The following is an 11,314-nucleotide window of genomic DNA, read 5'->3' on the forward strand; positions in this document are numbered from 1 at the left end:
TGTAAACAAAAATAAACTCCAGATGCATAGAACAAAACATATAAGATTACATTTTTTTAATTTAGAAAAAGAATAAGATGATTTAATGACATGAAAGCATGAAAAACTTCCTAAGCAAGCCAAAATCATGAAAATTTTGGCTTGCTTAAATTAGATACCATTCAAACAAATTCTCCACTATAAAAGATACCATAATAAAGTTTTATTTTAGGCCACAAATTGTTTATAAGTACTAAAAGGTATTTTCAATGCCCATAATTGACACAGCATTAAATTTTAGGATATATATATATATATATATATATATATATATATGTGTGTGTGTATATATATATATGTATGTGTGTGTATTATTTCTTTTTTTTAATTTCTGTTTTTATTTTTAAAAATGTTTTATTATTTTTTTTTTTACTTTACAATATTGTATTGGTTTTGCCATAAGCAACATGCATAAATCAGTTAGAAAGAGATAATTCAATAAGATATGGACAATAAAGATGAAACGATAATTCCCTAAGGAAGAAATCTAAATAACGAAAATAAATATGAAAAGATGCTCTACTTCTAATCAGAGAATTCAAATTAAGATAATCATGAGTCTTCATTTCACACTCATCCAATTGGCACAAATGAAGAACTGTTAATATCAAATATTGGCAAGGATGAAACAGGAATTCTCAAGTGCTGATATATAAGTTGAAAAACTATTTTATTGGTCAGGGTCCCAGCAGGAAATAGATGACACACTTAAAAGAAGTAACTGAAAAGAGTTTCAGTTATTTTTACAGAGCTGAAAATAAGGGTTAAGAGAAACTGGCACTGAAACACACACACACACACAAAAGCACATAATAAAAGAGAAACTGACAAAGAATGGTGAAGTACTATTAGGGTTAGTAACAATAGGAGGCTGTTACTACACTTACCATAATATCCATCCATATTGTCACAAATGGTAAGATTTCTTTTTTTTTTTTTTTAATGGCTCAGTAATATTGCATTGTATGAGAGTGTGACTTTATTGACTATGCCAAAGCCTTTGACTGTGTGGATCACACTGACTCGATGGATGTGAGTCTGAGTGAACTCCAGGAGTTGATGATGGACAGGGAGGCCTGGTGTGCTGCGATTCATGGGGTCACAAAGAGTCAGACACGACTGAGCAACTGAACTGAACTGATGAGAGAGAGTGTGTGTGTGTGTGTGTGTGTGTGTGTGTGTGTGTGTGTGAGACATGTTGATTCAATCATTTATTGATGGGCACTTAGGTTGCTTCCACATCTTGGGTATTGTAAATAATGATCCAATGAATATGAAGTGAAAGTGTTAATCACTCAGTCGTGTTTGACTCTTTGCAACCCCATGGACTGTAGCCTGCCAAGCGCCTCTGTCATGGAATTCTGCAGCCAAGAATGCTGGATTGGGTAGCCACTGCAATCTCCAGGGGATCTTCCTGACCCAGGGGTCAAACATGTGTCTCCTGGTTGCAGGAAGATTCTTTACTGTCTGAGCCACCAAGCAATGAATATAGTGGTATATATATCTTTTCAAATGTGTGTTTTTGATCTATAAAGAAAAATACCCAGAAGTGAAACTTCTGGATTGTACGATAGTTCTAGTTTAATTTGCGGTCGGGTGGTGATGGAAGGCACGTCATACTGTTTTTCATAGTAGCTGCACCAATTTCTCTGAAGAAGGAACTGGCAACTCACTCCAGTATTCTTGCCTGGAAAATTCCATGGACAGAGGAGCCTGACGGGCTGCATACAGTCCATGGTGTCACAAAGAACTGGACACAACTAAGGGACTGAGCCTTTGACTGTGTGGATCACAATAAACTGTGGAAAATTTTGAAAGAGATGGGAATACCAGACCACCTGACCTGCTTCTTGAGAAACCTGCATACAGGTCAGGAAGTAACAGTTAGAACTGGACATAGAACAACAGACTGGTTCCAAATAGGAAGAGGAGTACGTCAAGGCTGTATATTGTCACCCTGCTTATTTAACTTACATGCAGAGTACATCATGAGAAATGCTGGGCTGGAAGAAGCACAAGCTGGAATCAAGATGGCCGGGAGAAATATCAATAACCTTGGATATGCAGATGACACCACCCTTATGGCAGAAAGTGAAGAAGAACTAAAGAGTGTCTTGATGAAAGTGAAAGAGGAGAGTGAAACAGTTGGCTTAAAGCTCAACATTCAGAAAATGAAGATCATGGCATCTGGTTCCATCACTTCATGGGAAATAGATGGGGAAACAGTGTCAGACTTTATTTTTTGGGGCTCCAAAATCACTGCAGATGGTGATTACAGATGAAATTAAAAGATGCTTACTCCTTGGAAGGAAAGTTATGACCAACCTAGACAGCATATTAAAAGGCAGAGACATTAATTTGTCAACAAAGGTCCATCTAGTCAAGGCTATGGTTTTTCCAGTAGTCGTGTATGGATGTGAGAGTTGGACTATAAAGAAAGCTGAGTACCAAAGAATTGATGCTTTTGAACTGTGGTGTTGGTGAAGACTCTTGGACTGCAAGGAGATCCAACCAGTCCATCCTAAAGGGGATCAGTCCTGGGTGTTCATTGGAAGGACTGATGTTGAAGCTGAGACTCCAATACTTTGGCCACCTAATACGAAGAGCCGACTCATTTGTAAAGTCCCTGATGCTGGGGAAGATTGAGGGCAGGAGGAGAAGGGGACGACAGAGGATGAGATGGCTGGATGGCATCATCGACTCAATGGACATGAGTTTGGGTGAACTCCGGGAGTTGGTGATGGACAAGGAGGCCTGGCATGCTGCAGTTCGTGGGGTGGCAAAGAGTCGGACATGTCTGAGCGACTGAACTGAACTGAACTGAAGGGACTGAGCATGAACATGCACCAATTTACATTCCCACCAACAGTGCATGAGGACTCCCGTTCCTTCACATCCTTTGCAAACAAGGATTTGTTGTCTCTTTGATAAGAGCCATTCTGACAGGTGTAAGATGATACCTCACTGGTTTGATTTGCATTTTCCTGATAATTAGTGATGTTGAGAATCTTTTCTTGTGTCTGTTAGTCATCTGTATGTCTTCTTTAAAAAAAAAATGTCTATTCAGGTCCTCTGCCCATTTTTTAATCAGGTTCTTTTTTTTTTTATGTTGACTTGTATGCGTTCTTCATAATATTTTGGATATTAACCCCCTGTTGGACACATCTTTTGCAGTCTTACATTTAACCCTTTAATCCATTTGTAGTTTATTTTTCTATATGGTATGAGAAAGTAGTCCCATTTTATTCTTTTGCATGTAACTGTCCAGTTCCCCAACAGTGTTAATTGAACAGGCTGTCTTTTCTCCATATTATCTTCTCTCTGTTGTCATAGATTGATTGCCCATGTAATTATGAGTTCATTTCTATGTTTTTTTATTCTGCTGCTTTGATCTATGGATCTGTTTTTATGCCAATAACAAAATGTTTTTATTACTGTTACTTTGTAGTATAGTTTGAATCAGGGACTGGGATACCTCCAGCTTCGTTTTCCTTTTAAGATTGTTTTGGCTGTCTGGAGTCTTTGAATTTGCATACAAATTTTAGAATTATTTGTTCAAGTTCTGTCAGAAATGCCATTGTTATTTTGATAAGGATTGCACTGGAACTGTATATTGCCCTGGGTAGTATGGTCATTTTAATAATATAAATTGTTTCAGTCCCTAAGCATGGTATATTTTTTATTTGTGTTTACTATCTTCTACTTATTTTATCAATGTGTCATAATTTCTTGAGTACATAGCTTTTACTTCCTTAGTTAGATTTATTCCTAGGTATTTTATTTTTTTGATGCAATTGTAAATGGGATTTTTTTCCTTATTTATTTTTCTGAAAGTTCATTGTTAGTGTAGAAATTCATCAGAATTGTGAATATTGATTTTTTATTTTGCAACTTTACTGAGATTCATTTATTAGTTGTAATATTTTTTGGTGGCATGCTTAGAATTATATATAGAATCTTGGGAACTGCAAAAAGAGAGAGTTTTATGTCTTCTTTTCCAATTTGGATTCCTTTTATCTCTTTTTCTGGTCTGTTTCCTTTGGCTAGAATGTTTCATACTACGATGAATAAAAGTAGTAAGAGTGGGCATACACGCTTTGTTCTTGATCTTAGAAGTGCTTTTAGCTTTTCACCATTGAGTATGATGTTGGCTGTAGGTTTGTCATTATAAGGCCTTTCATATGTTGAGGTTTGTCCCTTTTATACCCATTTCGTTGAGAGGTTTTATCATAAATGGACATTGAATTTTCTCAAAAGCTTTTTCCGTACCTACTGAGATTTTTATTCTGCAACTTGTTAATGTGGCGTGTCCTGTTGATTGATTTGCAGGTAGTCAACCATCCCTCCATCTCTGCAATAAATCTCACTTGACCATAATGTATGATTCTTTCAATGCATTGTAAAAATTTGACTTGCTAACATTTTGTTGAGGATTTCTGCATCTATGTTCTTCAGGGACATTGGCCTGGAATTTTCTGTTTTGTGTGTGATGTCTTCGTCTAGTTTTGTTATCAGCGTGATTCTGGCAAATCTATTACCTGTAGAATGTATATAGTGGTTCTTGTGGTTTTAATGGGCATTTGTCTAATAATAGTGATGTTAGGTATCCTTTAATTTTCTATTTGTATTCTTTGGGAAACTGTTTTTATTAAAATCTTTTGCTCATTCTCCCCCACCTCCCACCATGGGTTGTTTTATTGAGTTGTAAGAGTTCTTTGTACTAATGCTTTATCAGATATGTATCTTACAAATGTTTTCTTTTCCATGGCTTGCTTTTTCATTTAAAGCATATGAATGGTTGCTAGGATCTAGGAGGGTGGGAGAGCATTGGTTGCAAAGAGAAATGAGAGAATATTACCGAGACTGTTGGAAATATTTCATATCATGATTGTGATGGTGATTACATGACAGTATATAAATATTTGTTGAAACATCTAAATTTACACTTAACACTGGTTGATTCAATTATATGTAAATTATGCTTTGATAAGGTCACTAGATAAAAGTTTTCATTAAAAGTGGTCAATTTTAGCATTATCTGTTTTATTTAAATCAGTAAGCACATTAGTGCTATACTGGCTTTTGTATTTTTTGTATGTGTGAATTATGTTTTAATTTTAAAATATGGGGAAAAACTGTTATTTTTATTCTAACTATGTAAATCTGGTTTCTTTCATGAACCGTTGAGTCAGTGGGGAAACTAATCTGGAGTGAAAAGTACTAAAATGAAAAGAAGACCTATCCCTCCTTATAGTGTCTGAAAACTTTAATTATTCTGTTCAGATTCTGGAATTCCTGGACATTAATTTATCAATTAATTGTACATCAGCTAAGAATGTAGTTCTTCTCCATTGAAGGGATAGCAGCTAGAAAACAGTGTCTATAAAGTGCTAACTGAATCTTTGCCGACATTTCCATCTGGAGAGAACATTTTAGGTTTTCCAACTGCTTTGATTAGGGAGGTTCTTTAAACATTATTAAATTGATCCTCTGATTTGCAAAGAGAATGAGTGCAACTGCAGCTGCTTTTCTGGAAATGCAGTATAAAACAGGTGAGGGACATGGCACATGCGCCAGAGTTTCATCCTTGATTGTGGAAGCTTCCCACACATACACAGTATGGATGCGAACATGATTTCTGGTGGGCACCAGTATCACCTGTGAGCTACTTACAACTCCAGATGCTTGGGTGGAACTTGGGCAGAGTCTAGATGTCTCAAAGTACAATTATATATATATATATTTTTTTAATATAAATTTATGTATTTTAATTGGAGGCTAATTACTTTACAATATTGTATTGGTTTTGCCATACGTTATTTTTAATTTTGTCTTTGTTTCTTTTAAACAATGTCTAGAAGTGATGCTTACATACACTGCGTGTCTCAGTCAGCTCAGGCTGCTATCGCAAGTAATATCAACTGGATGGTTTAGACAACATAAATGAATTTTCTGATATTTTAGACGCTGAAAAGTCTAAGATTAAGGTGCCACAATTCTGTCCACAGCACCAAGGTTTTATAATAATTAAAGAAACCAATTATTAAATCACTCAACCTCACATGGAATACCACTATTGTGAAAGATTTTTTCTATCAAATTTTAACTAATATATTAAAAAAAATAATATAACCAGATGAGTAACACTGAATTGATATTACTTCAGTCAAAACATAAGTAACTTGGTATAGTAGGTGGCCTGTATAACTTTGGAATAGTGATTTCCTTACTGTTCTTGAAATATTAAAAATAATATAATAGAATTCATTCAGGAAACTAAGTTGTAAATTATGACATGTACTTGTATAACTTACCTCTGGTGAGACTGTAACATCTTTTCCCCTTCAGATCACTATTTATTTCAAGGGAAACACATAGTAAGTTGATTTTATAGTAGATAAAACAATGTCTATAAACTTTGTTTTGGAGAATTTCAAGTATGCACAAAAGTAGAGAATAAAGATGGGCTCGATAAAGGACAGAAATGGTATGGACCTAACAGAAGCAGAAGATATTAAGAAGAGGTGGCTAGAATACACAGAAGAACTGTACAAAAAAGATCTTCATGACCCAGATCATCACGATGGTGTGATCACTGACCTAGAGCCTGACATCCTGGAATGTGAAGTCAAGTGGGCCTTAGAAAGCATCACTATGAAACAAAGCTAGTGGAGGTGATGGAATTCCCGTTGAGCTATTACAAATCTGGAAAGATGATGCTGTGAAAGTGTTGCACTCAATATGCCATGGAATTTGGAAAACTCAGCAGTGGCCACAGGACTGGAAAAGGTCAGTTTTCATTCAAATCCCAAAAAAAGCCAAAGCCAAAGAGTGCTCAAACTACTGCACAATTGCACTCATCTCACACGCTAGTAAAGTAATACTCAAAATTCTTCAAGTCAGGCTTCAGCAATACGTGAACCGTGAACCTCCTAATGTTCAAGCTGGTTTTAGAAAAGGCAGAGGAACGAGAGATCAAATTGCCCACATGCCAACATCCGCTGGATCGTGGAAAAACCAAGAGAGTTCCAGAAAAACATCTATTTCTGCTTTATTGAATATGCCAAAGCCTTTGACTGTGTGGATCACAATAAACTGTGGAAAATTCTGAAAGAGATGGGAATACCAGACCATCTGACTTGCCTCTTGAGAAATCTGTATGCAGGTCAGGAAGCAACAGTTAGAACTGGACATGGAACAACAGACTGGTTCCAAATAGGAAAAGGAGTTCGTCAAGGCTGTATATTGTCACCCTGCTTATTTAACTTATATACAGAGTACATCATGAGAAATGCTGGACTGGAAGAAACACAAATGGAATCAAGATTGCTGGGAGAAATATCAATAACCTCTGATATGCAGATGACACCACCCTTATGGCAGAAAGTGAAGAGGAACTAAAAAGCCTCTTGATGAAAGTGAAAGAGGAGAGTGAAAAAGTTGGCTTAAAGCTCAACATTCAGAAAACTAAGATCATGGCATCTGGTCCCACCACTTCGTGGGAAATAGATGGGGAAACAGTGGAAACAGTGTCAGACTTTATTTTTTGGGGCTCCAAAATCACTACAGATTGTGACTGCAGCCATGAAATTAAAAGATGCTTACTCCTGGGAAGGAAAGTTATGACCAACCTGGATAGCATATTCAAAAGCAGAGACATTACTTTGCCAACAAAGGTCCGTCTAGTCAAGGCTATAGTTTTTCCAGTAGTCATGTATGGATGTGAGTATTGGACTGTGAAGAAGGCTGAGCGCCGAAGAATTGATGCTTTTGAACTGTGGTGTTGGAGAAGACTCTTGAGAATCCCTTGGGCTGCAAGGAGATCCAATCAGTCCATTCTGAAGGAGATCAGCCCTGGGATTTCTTTGGAAGGAATGATGCTAAAGCTGGAACTCCAGTACTTTGGCCACCTCATGCGAAGAGTTGACTCATTGGAAAACACTCTGATGCTGGGAGGGATTGGGGGCAGGAGGAGAAGGGGACGACAGAGGATGAGATGGCTGGATGACATCACTGACTCGATGGACGTGAGTCTGAATCAACTCCGGGAGTTGGTGATGGACAGGGAGGCCTGGAGAGCTGCGATTCATGGGGTCGCAGAGTAGGACATGACTGAGCAACTGAACTGAACTGAACTGAATGAATACTTCATACACTACCCGTGCTTAGCTGCAGCAAACATCCTCAGATGACCTGTAATACTTTACCTATACTTCCACATTTTCCACTTTTTTATAAAATCACTTGAGTATTTTGCAGGAAGTCTCAGAAAGTCATATTACCTTCACCTATAAATATGTCAGTATATGTCTAAAATATAAGGACTCTTCAAAAATAATTTTAATACTTCATGAACATATCTTAAAGAATTAACAATCCCATAATATCATCAAGCATTCCTTTGATATTTAATAATTTCTTTTAAAGTTTCCATCAGTATATAAACAAGGTCCACACGTTGAAACCAGTTGATTTATCTTTTTAATATTAAAGTTTCTCCATCATCTCTTTTCTTTTTTCCTTGTAATTTATTTGTTGAAGAAATTAGGTCTTTTGTTTTGCAGAATGTCTCACATTTTGCATTTTGCTGATTGTATCCTATTTACTGTTTAATATGTATCTTTATCTCTTACACATCTTAGTATTGGTAGGTAAATCTAGAGCTTTGATAAGAATCTTGATTTCATTTTCATCAAGAGTGGTTCAGTTTTTTCCTTTTATGGGGAAGTAGCTAATGTCTGGTTATCTTTATTTTTTGAAGAAAGAAATTTTAATGATGAAAATTTTACTAGGGCTTGATTGCCGTCATTTTGAAACTCAAAGGCCTAAGGTGATCTAAATTCCTATAATTGTTAAGAAAAATCAGGAGAATAATGGAGGTAGAAAAGAAACTGCTTTCATCACACTCCCTGATTTGTATATTGTACACCCCCAACCCTGGAATATTGTGGTTTTCCTCACTGAGGACCAGAAGTGTAGATACTGACGGAGAGTGTTTGGTAAAGGAACACAGGCTCATGGTGCCTGCGCTTGTGATTGTGTCTCTCCGTATTCTCTCTCTTTTTTTTCTATTTGGAGTATAATTGCTTTACACTGTTATATTAGTTTCTGCTGTATGGCAAAGTGAATCAGCTATATATTTACATATATCCTCTGTTTTTTGTATTTCCTTACCATTTAGGTCTTTCTCAGTATTTTCAAAGATGTCATAGAAAAGCAAACACTTTCTCTCTCTTTCTTAGTCAAAATTCTAATTTCTTTTCATAACACTCTTTCTGATTCTTCTGAGGTTATAGATCTCAGACTTCCCTGATAGCCCTTAGGGGACTTCCCAGGTGGCTCAGTGATAAAGAATCCACCCACCAATGCAGGAGATGCAAGAGATGTGGGTTCTATTCCTGGGTTTGGAAGATCCCCTGAAGAAGGAAATGGCAACCCACATCAGTATTTCTGCCTGGGAAATCCCATGGACAGAGGGTGGGTTACAGTCCATGGGGTGGCAAGAGTTGGGAACAACTTAGCAAGTAAACCACCACCACCACCAGCCCTTAGTCCTGGGGTAGGGTGCTTAGCTTATCTGTGCCTTCGTTTCCTATCCTACGAAACGAAACCCCTAATACCTACTTCACAGGTTTCTTGTGAGTATTAAGTATCTACTCAGCACCCTACTCATACTGGGCATGTGAGGTTATATGCTATTCTTGTCACATAGTAGATAAAGATCAATGGAAATGTTATAATTAGCATTTATTCAATAGTTGTTTTCTACCTTTCTTTTTCTCCTTAACTCCTGATACATCTAGTATTATCTATAAATATAGTAAAAGTGTACAGTAGACTATCTGCAAGTTAGTGCTTGATAAAAACTATCAACAAGAGAGTATTAAATAAAAAAAAGACATAAAGTGGTAATTGAGAGCACTTGAAACATTTCAGATTAGAAAAAAAATGGGTGTTGTAAAGCCAGGGATACTGAACCATTTCTACTTTATTAATGTATTTTCTAAAGTGTAGCCTAGGCTAAATGATTTATGACAGCACTTTGTAGTATATTAGTAAGTGCCCTGTAGTATATTTTGTAAATACAGTGACATTTTAGCGATAAGAGCTCTCATTACATGTCTCTGTTATTAAATCATTCCTCCAAAGACAGGTTAAACTGCCAGGTTTTGGGTAAGAATTATAGGGTTTATAGATTCATGAAGTGAAAATCAGTATGCTTGAGCTATGTCATGTATATTCACTGTGAAGGTGGAACATAGCAGAACAAGAAATGATTAAAATACTAAAGATGTGAAAAAGTGAGCAAAAGAAATTGTTCTTGAATAAGCCCTCCTAGGGTGAGTGTTACTGTCACTCTTTGCTTGAATAAGAATAGCATGTCTTTATTAGCACCATCACTTTCATTGGGCTTAATCAAAAAATTATGGCCATCTTGGCACTGTTTTCATTAAAGACTTTAACTCAGATTGAGATTAGGACATCCCGCTGGCCTGGCTGACAGAGAGAGCTAGAATTCTGGCAGTTACCAAAAGAAATGAAAATAAAATCGATCAAGTACACATTTTGATGAGATATTACTGATTCCAACACAGCAATTGCCACATTTCCATTTATTAGAGAATTAAACCAAAGAAGTCCATAGAATGTCAATGTGGCAATGTGGTCTGATTTGACACATCTATTCAATGTAAGTCAGAACTGTCTGCTTAAGGACTGAAGTGGTTCAATTGTACTTCCCAGGAGAGTCATTGAGATGGTCCCATGCAAAGAGTTCTTGTTCATGAAATAAATTAGCATGTAGATCTTTTATAACTAGATGGGTATTGATTATTGAGTTTTCTACTCAGGATAGTGACAATAAAAGTCTTCATTTCATACCCTTCTAGTCCTGTGGAACCTTGTTTACAGACTTGTGGCTACAGAACATAGGATTTTACGTGAAGTAAAAGACCACATAATCTCTTTGCAAGGGCCTAGGTTACTTTTGGAATGGGCTATATCAGTGATCTTCAAGCTTTAGCTTGAGTCAGAATGACCTGGAGAGCTTGTTTACACCAGCTGTTGGTCCCCTGACTCTGGAGTTTTTGATTCAATAGGACTAGGATGGGTTTCATGAATTTGCATTTCCAACCAATTCCCAGATGATATAGCTGCTGGTGGTCTGGCTACCATTCTTGAGATGCTCTTGTGTTTATGTTATAGACATCAATACATCATTTCCTATTTCCTAGCAGTTGAGAGAGTGTAGTGACTGCTTGAGGTGTCTCAGAAA

This window comes from Bos indicus, chromosome 12 (assembly GCF_029378745.1).
Source record: "Bos indicus isolate NIAB-ARS_2022 breed Sahiwal x Tharparkar chromosome 12, NIAB-ARS_B.indTharparkar_mat_pri_1.0, whole genome shotgun sequence".
Classification (NCBI taxonomy): domain Eukaryota; kingdom Metazoa; phylum Chordata; class Mammalia; order Artiodactyla; family Bovidae; genus Bos; species Bos indicus.